Genomic DNA, 9,139 nt, shown 5'->3' with positions numbered 1-9,139 from the left:
CCGAGTTCGATCCCTGGAAAAAAAAAAAAAAAAAAAATCCTCTGTTTTCTAACTCTCATGTGGATGTAGAGGGATTTTATTGTTTGTTTGTTTTTTTTTGGTACCAGGGATCGAACTTGGGACCTTGCACTTGCGAGGCACGCGGTGGAACCACTGAGCTAAATCCCTGGCCCTGAGGGATTTTGAAAACAGGATTTTCTTCTTTTATGTGAAACAGTGGGTTTTTTGGTCTGGAGGGAATTTCCTCAAAGAGTGGAGGATGTACTCCTGTAAACAAGACTCCTGGGGAAGCTTTGGGGCCTATGCTGCTCATATTCAAGGCCTTACAGCTTGAGGAAGGGCCCTTAGGAATGGGTTTAAAAGCTTCATATTTACTTGCTTAAATCTGTTTTTGGAGGTCTCATTTTCTTGGCTTTTCTCTTGATGTTAAATAGCCAAAAACTGATCAGTCAGATCCAGAGGTTTATGTGTAACAGGTGCCCGCTCATGCAAAACTGACTATCCATTGGAAATGGAAGAGTATTTTTTTTTTTTTTTTATCTAAAGGGGCTTGGGACCAGTTTACTTCATGTTCACTTTCTTCCTTGGCTTTCTTCCTTTTGAATGTTCTGCCTCCCAGTAATTTCAGGGACGCTGTGTGTCTATCAGTAACTGTATATTTGTGTGATCAGTGCTACATATCCTGTTTATATATGGATTCACTTATATTTTTAAGAATCTGCTTACTAGGAGATGACTGGCTAGTGACCCTTTATTCATGTCAGACCAAGGCTATGATGTGTGAAAATGACACTACTTATATTTTGATCTAGCTTTCTCTGATTAGCAATAGAAGCATTGCTAGAAGGAGCTGTTTTCACATGGCTTTGTTTCCCAGTATCTAAAAAAGGAGACAAACTTGTATTCAAATCCACACTACTTTTCACGTGAGAGGTAGCTCCAGGTATGGGAGATGACACCAAAGTAGTCAGTTCTTAAAGGAGGAGTGAAGTAGAACCTGAGAATCTTAAACTGTCTTCAATGTTTCGAATGGACTCCTCAAAAGGTTGTTTCTTGTGATTTCCTTCAAGACAGTGGTAGAGTTTATCACCAGGATGTCTCATGGGACTCGGAGATTAAGATTCCTCTTGAACTTCAAGTCCATGAGTTCCGGCAACAACTACAGTAGCCAGTGCAACTTTACTTTGATCACAAGTGTCAGCTACTGGAATTTCCTTTACTCTAGAGCTATGTTGTGAATGAATTGAAGCCTTGAAAACTTTTCTTATTTCATTTATCCACCAGACTACTTCAATTTGATATTTGTTTTTGCTCTGTATTGGATATGGAGAGCCTCTTTTTTTTTTTAATGTAGCTGATTAATACTAGAAAATGGAAAGGTTGTTATCGGTGAATCTGGAGTAACATTTTTTCACATTCAAGCTCAGTTGCTTGATGCTGTTGATCATTTTCTATTTTCTGCTGCAGTTGTTAAAAAAGATGTTTATTTCCTTCCTGAAAAGTGTTCTGTTCATTCATGAGCTCTGTAAGCTTTTTGTATTTTAATTGATATTTATTTTTATATATTTTTGGGATATAGAATGATAATTCAGTACATGCATACCATGTATAATGATCAAATCAGAATCAACTAGCATTTCTAGCTCCTCAAACATTTTTCATTTCTCTGCAGATTTCTTTACATTGCGTCTCCTTATCTCTTCACACATGATAACAATTTCTAGAGAAAGTCAAGAGGGCAAACTGAGATGTGTGTTGTTGGCATGTCTTTTCTGTTGCCCAGAGCATGCCAGGAATCAGGAGAAGCTGCTGGATCTGAGATCCTGGGTAGAACTTTCAGCATCCAGGCCAATTCAGCTCACAGGACTGTACAAGAAATCAGAGTCTGCTAATAAGAGTGCAGATAGGAATCCCATGCCCTTAAAAAGATCTTGTATACCTCTTAGGAAGTTAAATTCAATATATAATTAGTTACGTTGATTCAGTGGCTGTGTTTTAATGGGCTTGTTTTTCTGTTAAAAAGTCATAACTACTTATTATCAGGCAAAATTTGGGGTTTGTATCATTTTCTCTAAGCTAACATTTGGCACAAGGTAATTTTGAGAGCAGAATTAGTCCTCCAATGCAAAATAACTGAAGTTGGTAGAGTTTATACTCATTTTTAGCAATTTCTCCAACCCATCAATTGTTGAATCTCATCTGGTAGCCAATGCCCTTTTGATAACTCTTCCTCACTTCTAAAAAATATCATTGTTCAAGGCTGAAGTCAAACTGATCATGCTAAGAGAAGCTTATTTGCCATAAGTTATTTTGATACCTTTCAGGATCTTCATTTAACTGAAGCAAAGCTTTAATCTGAAGAGTGAAGGCATGTAGTAGTGGATTTTTAGGCCATTACTACTGTTGAGTGTGGGGTAGATGACACAGGGAAAATATTTACTCTATCATCCTATACCTGAAATCAAATCAAATCAGTAAGCATTATTTCCTACAAAATTCAAGTTAGCAAACTTTAACTGAATGCCTACGATATGTCTTACTGTGCGAATATGGTTTAGTCTCAAAAAATTAGGGACAATTAAAGATTATGTAAATGGGGAATTTTAAATTTGGAATCTTTAAATATTCTACGAACTATCTACAATTCCTGTGTGCCCATGTGCCAGCACTGGGGCAACCAGTGACAGAGCTGACTGATGACAGCTCACTGAGTCATTTTGTATAAATGGAGGTTTATAGTTCCTCTTTGGAATTAAACTAAGTAGTGGATGCTTTATGGTGGGTGTTAACATGCAGTACCTATATCTATGCACTGTATGTTTACTCTCATAACTTATAGACTTAGACTCTTTGTTCTAATCTTCCATTCTCTCTCCTTCTTTGCCTCTGACCAGGGAGCCGAGCCATTTTCCAGTACCATGCATTGGTATATATTCTAACCCCAGGTCACTGCTCTTTCCATGTCACTCCTAGTACTATCTCTGAGAGGGATGGGCATGCAATCCTGTTTTGGTTTGTATTAATATATTGAGCAGACCCATCCAAGAACCAAGCTGGGCTTTTTCCTCATTCACTAAAACCTGCCTCTCCCTGTGTGTGAAACTACAGAGCTGACAGTGAGGTACAGTTATAGGGCTGTGTCAGCCCGTAGTCTGTGGCAAGCTGCTGATACAGCTTACTGTAGCTTCTAGTACTGCTTGTATTCATTCCTGGATGTACTACTTCCAACTTGCAATGGATTGCTGCATATAGCTTGGTGGATTTCACAGAATCCAGTTCATATTGGATTGTTTTAGATGCAAAGTCATTTAGTCATTAACGGTCATTCCATTTCTATCACACCAGGAGGAGCTGTTTTTGGAAAGGTGTATGCATCTCTACTGCAAAGGGTATGATTTTGTTCTGGGCTCTCCTATTGTGATTTTCCCCCTGGGGTTTTTCATAAAGCCCTCGTCATGTCTTTTCTCTTTTGCTATGTTGTTTGGACCAAGAAGTGTCATTTCTGTTGTACTCTAGTCTGCCACAGAGCTATTTCCTGCTCTGGATCCTACTCAAAACTAGCAACTTATAATGTTACTTGGTACATGAGTGACAGTAGTATTTCCTGGTATGAAATACGCCTTTAGAACCTGAAGAGGCCTACCAAGTACTGTTTGCTTTTTCTTAAGTAGGAGGTACAAGATGCAATTATTTGTCCTTAACTCTGGAGGGAATGTCCTGGTATAGCCCAGTTCACTAATTTTACTGATGTGGCAGATTCTAAATCTTTATAGTTTTTCTCTTTCATTCACCAGAGGTCTTGTCTGAACAAGTCCTTGATGTACTAGATCGGTGAAGGTGAATCTTTTAGAGCTTTCAGTAATAAACAGCTGAGCGTAGTACACGTGACATAAGTTCACCACCGCTGCTACATGCTGTTTCCTGTCTGGTCTGATTGACACAGTTGTCATCTTTATAGAAAATTTGTATGATAACCTGTGGAATTTTTAGTCTGGGCTGGCTGAGAGTCTGGTGGTCTGGTGGTGCAGGACAAACTAATAAATATATACCATCTACAAGACTATAAGTGCAATACTGTTGTTTATTCTAAATGAATCCAAACTGTTTCTGATGATCTTTGCTGTAAGAAAAGAATGCAATTTACCTGCTTGTACTATATGTCCGTGTCATCTCAATCTGCTCTACAGCAGGCAGAGCAGCTGCAGTTGAGGTCACTACTTGGTTAAATTTACAGTGGCCTACTGTCATAGTTTGGATCTGGAATGTATTCCAAAGGTTCAGGTGTTACAGGCTTGGTCCCCAGCTGATGGCACTGTTGTTAGGTAGTGGACTCTAGGAGGCAGAGCCTAGTTGGAGAAAAAAGTCACTGTGGACATGCCTTTAAAGGGTACCTTGCAGCCCTGGTCACTCTTTGACTCTCTCTGTCTCTGTCAGTGTGTCTGTCTGTCTTTCTCTCCCCCTCCTTCCTTTGCCTCTCCTCTCTCCCCTCTCTTTCTCCCCATGGCTATCATGAAGTGAGGAGTTTTCTTCTGCCATGCTTTTCCACCATGATGTACTGCCTTACCATAGGCCCAGAAACGGTGGAGCCAGTCATGGACTGAAACCATGAGCCGAAATAAATCTTCCCTCCTTTAAGTTGATTTTGTCAGGTATTTTGTTACAGTGATGGAAAGCTACCAGAAGGTTGGTACCAAGAAGTGGGGCTGCTGATAGGACTATTACTGGTGATGTGGTCCAGAAGCCTTTGGAACTGGTTTGCAGGAAGGGTTCAGAAAGGTTTAGAGGTGCCAGGTAGAGAAGCTCTAGAATATAGTTAGTGGTGCTTAACAGGCAATTCTGGTTGGAGCTGAGAAGACTAGAATGCAGAGAGGAATGTGGAAAACAGACTCCTTGTGAGGTTTCAGATGGAAATGAGGACTCTTTTGGGAGTTGGACCATAGGCCTTTCATGTTACATTTTGGCCAGGAATTTGTCTACATTTTGTCTCTCTGAGACTGGGTGTCAGCTTGAATTTAAAGGTGATAGACTAGTTCAGTGGTGGTGAACCCGTGGCACACATGCCACAGTTGGCTATTTGTTATCATTGAAAGGTCTAAAAGGTTCACCATCATTGATCTGGTGGAGAAAATTTCAAGGCAGCACAGCATTCAGACAGTGCCATGGGTACTGTTTACTTCTTTCACCCAGATTCATAGTGACAAATGAGCAAAGAAAAAACTTGCAGTTTGGCCAGGAAAGAAGCGTGTAGTTGGGGCTGAGGAAGGTATGGTTGATGAAGAGATTAGCACTTTAAATGAAACTTTTTGTTTGTTTGTTTGTGAGACAGGGTCTCACTGTGTAGCTCGGGCTGGCCTCACACTTGAGGTGATCCTCCTGCCATCAGCCTCCTGAGTGCTAGGATTACCATCAGGCCTGGCAAAAAGAAACTAAATCTCAGTAATTGCCAAGACCCCACCCATTGCAGGTGGGGTAAATGATGTAAAATTAAACTTGTTTGGAAGACTTTGCTCTGAGAAGAGAGGTCTGGGGTCCTGTTCCTACAAAGCTGTCTCAGAACCTGGACAGAACCTGGATTTGTATTACTTTACCCAGACATCTGAATGCTCAAAGGTCACTGCAGTCAAGTGGACCCTTCTATTGCTGAAGCTTGCAGCAGAACTTGGCATCGTGCACGTGGTACTGGTTTTGCAGGCAAGCAGAATGCAAGAGTTGTGGGAGCATGGGTAACTTTTTCCCAGATTTCAAAGGAAGGCCTGGGGAGTCAGGTAGTGTGTGGCAGGGTTGGTGACCCTGCAGGGAGCTCCTCAGAAAGTAAAGCATGAAATTGTGAGAGTGAGGCCAGCCCTGCGGTGGGGGTCTCAGGCAGTTAGAGTTGCAGGAATGTGAAATACCCATCAAGGAAAGCTGCAGGTAGTGGACGGAGCCAGCTCAAGAAAGAGGTCACATGGGCTGCAGCCAAAAAGGCTGTAGGAGTGGGGTTTTTCTTTCTTTCTTTCTTTTTTTTTTTTTTTGTACCAGGAATTGAACTTAGGACTTTGAGCTTGCGAGGCAGGTGCAGTGACACTGAGCTAAATCTTCACCCCTTCTGAAAACTCTGTTTTTATCTTCTATTTAAATTTATGTATTTATTTTTTATTAGCATATGATTGCAGCACATAATATTTATATTTATTGTAGGGTTGGTACAGCATATAACACATCATAATTCTTTTCTGTCCCCTACTTCTCCTGTCCCAGAGTCTACATCATGCCACTGTGTTCTGTGGATGGCAGATTTGGAGATGGAGGTTTTTGTTTTTTATTTATTGTTTTCTTTTTTCTTTCAGGATTGGGATTGAACCTAGGGCCTTTGCACTCATTTATATCCTGAGGCCTCTTTTTTATTTTTTATTTTGAGACAGGGTTTTGGTAAGTCACTCAAGTTGCCCAGGTTGAGTTCAAACTTGTGATTCTCCTGCCAGAGCCTCTGAGGTGGCTGGGATGACAGGTGTGTACTACCATGCTCAGCTGGAGCCACGGGATTTGTTTGCCCAGCTGAGTTTTGGTTTTGCTTTTGTCTAATCCTTCTTTGATTTTGAACCTCAAGTTCAACATTAGGTTATTTATTTGAGCTCACTCTTTTTTTTCCCCTTGTGGGAATTCACTGCTATGAATTTCCCTCATAGGACAGCTTTCTTCATGTCCCGTAAGTTTTGGTATATCTACATTATCGTTTAATTGCAGAAACTGTCTAATTTCTTCTTTAATTTCATCTGTGACTCATTGGTTGCTCAAGATGGTATCATTTATTTTCCAAGTGTTTATGTAGTTTTAGTAATGTCTTTTGCCATTTATTTCCAATTTCATTGCACTATGGTCTGATAATATGCATGAGATGATTTCGATTCCTTTGTATTTACCTGAGCATGTTCTATGGGCCAGTATGTGGTGTATTGTGGAGAAAGTCCTATGTGCCACTGAGCAGGATGTGCTGTGTGTTGTTGCTGGATAGAACATCCTATAGATGTCTACTCAGTCCATTTGTTCAAAGGTTTGATTCAGCTCTGATATTTCTTTGTTTTTTAAAAAATCTAGCTGATCTCTCTATTTGTGACAGTGGAGTATTCAGGTCTCCCATTACAATTGTATTAGTGCTTATCTGATTTTTCATATCCTTTAGTATTTGTTTTACATTGTTGGGTGTGCTGGTATTTGGTGTGTATATATTTATGATTGTTATCTCTTGCTCTTGGATTGTTACCTTAACAAATATATAGTGTCTGTTTTTGTCTCTTCTGATCAGTCTTGGCTTGAAATCCACTTTGTCTGCAAATAGAATAGCTACCCCTGCTCTTTTCTAGGTGCCTGTTCCATGTTACCATCCTTTGACTTTTAGTCTGTGAGTTTCTTTTTAAATTAAATGTGTTTCTTTCTTAAAAAATGTGTTTCTTGTACACAGCATATTATTTGAGCTTGTTTTCTTTCTCTCTCTCTCTCTCTCTCTCTCTCTCTCTCTCTCTTTCTCTTTTCTTTCTTTTTGAGATAGGGTCTTGCTATGCAGGTCAGGCTGGCCTTGAATTCACTATGTAGCCCAGCCTGGCCTCAAACTCATAGAGATCCTCCTGCCTCTGTCTTCCAAGTGCTGAGATAATAGGCATGTACCACCACACCCTCTCTGAGTCTTGCTTTTTAATCCTTTCTGCCAGTCTGTTTCTTTTGACTGGTGAATTGAGACCATTCACATTGACAGTTATAACTGATAGGTATTGACTTGTCCTTGTCAACATATTATTCTCCTGTTGTTGGTTCCCTTTCTTTCCCTCTATTTAATTGCTTGCCTTCTCTGGTGGATTCATTCTATTGGGATTCTTGGAATTGTTGTCTTCATTGTCTTTTTATAGAATCCTTCAGGACTTTTTGGAGTGCTGGGTTGGTGGTCATGAACTTCTTCATGTGTTCATTATCATGAGAGTATCTTATTTCTCCATAAGTTTTGAAAAATAATTTTGTGAGATGCATCAATCTGGGTTGGAGGTTGTTTTCTTTTAGGGCTTGAAATATTTTACTCCAAGCTCTCCTTGACTCAAGGATGTGTACTGAGAAGTCAGCTGAGATTCTGATGGGTTTTCCTTTGTAGGTAATTTGTTTCTTTTCTCTAACAGCATTTAATATATCTTTTGAATTTTTAGAATCTTGGCTATTATATATGCCTTGATGTAGTTTTTTTTTTGTGATCATGGCTAATTGGAGTTCTATATACTTCATTTGTCTGTATGTCAAATTCTTTACCATGCTTGGGAAGCTTTTTGATATCACTTCTGTGAACAGTTTTTTTTTTTTTTATGTTCCTGGTGCTATCTTCTGATTTTTCATCTATTCCAATTCATCTTATATTCTTCTTCTTTGCATTGTCTAGCAGCTATTGCATTGATTTTTTTTTTTGTTTCCTTGCTATCTTTAGTGTTTTTTTTTTTTTTTTTATGGTGCCAGGGATCAAACTCAGGACTTAGCACTTGTGAGGCAGGTGTGGTGCCGCTGAGCTAAATCCCTGGCACCGTCACTTGCTATTTTTAAGAAGTCTTTGACTTAGTAATTACTAACTGCAACTCTGTCTTTTTTTTTTTTTTGGGTACAGGGGATTGAACTCAGGACTTGTGCTTGTGAGGCAGGCAGTGGAACCACTGAGTTAAATCCCCGGCCCTCACCTTGTCTTTTAGATCTGATATTCTATTTTCACATTGGTTCATTATGCTGTATATACTTTCAGTCAAAGTTTTAATCTCCTGGATATCTGTTTGAGTCTGTTTTATGGAATCTAGTTCTTTTCTGTATTGGTTTCCAGAAGTTTCCTAAACTCCTCTATTTTTAAAAATCTGTATCTACTCTAGATGCCCTAACTATGTCCTTCAGTATGGTCATTGTCTCTTTACTTATCTGTGCAATTATTTCTGTTTTGTCTTTTTCTAGAGACTTATCCACTGTTTTGTTACTTCTACTGCTATCATTTCAGAAAATTCACTGCATGGCTTTTGATTTCTTCCATGTCAGTGCCTCTTGGATTTGCCTTTGGGAGCTGGAGGTCTGGAATTGCATCTTGCTTTTATGTTTTCTTGTATTTTATTTTTAAATTTGTTTTCTGCACTGATGGTTATAAATTGCT

At 39.4% G+C, this 9,139-nt stretch overlaps 1 pseudogene; it reads right to left on the bottom strand.

The window, feature by feature from the left end:
• LOC104875563 overlaps nucleotides 1–3,950 on the bottom strand; it is a 5,377-nt pseudogene extending 1,427 nt beyond the window's left edge.
• Between the last annotated feature and the right edge of the window lie 5,189 nt (nucleotides 3,951–9,139).

The sequence above is a fragment of the Fukomys damarensis genome, unplaced genomic scaffold (assembly GCF_012274545.1).
Source record: "Fukomys damarensis isolate Sample0158 unplaced genomic scaffold, DMR_v1.0_HiC HiC_scaffold_28, whole genome shotgun sequence".
Taxonomy (NCBI): domain Eukaryota; kingdom Metazoa; phylum Chordata; class Mammalia; order Rodentia; family Bathyergidae; genus Fukomys; species Fukomys damarensis.
The sequence above is the reverse complement of the archived record's forward strand: the minus strand, read 5'-3'. Positions and strand labels throughout refer to the sequence as shown.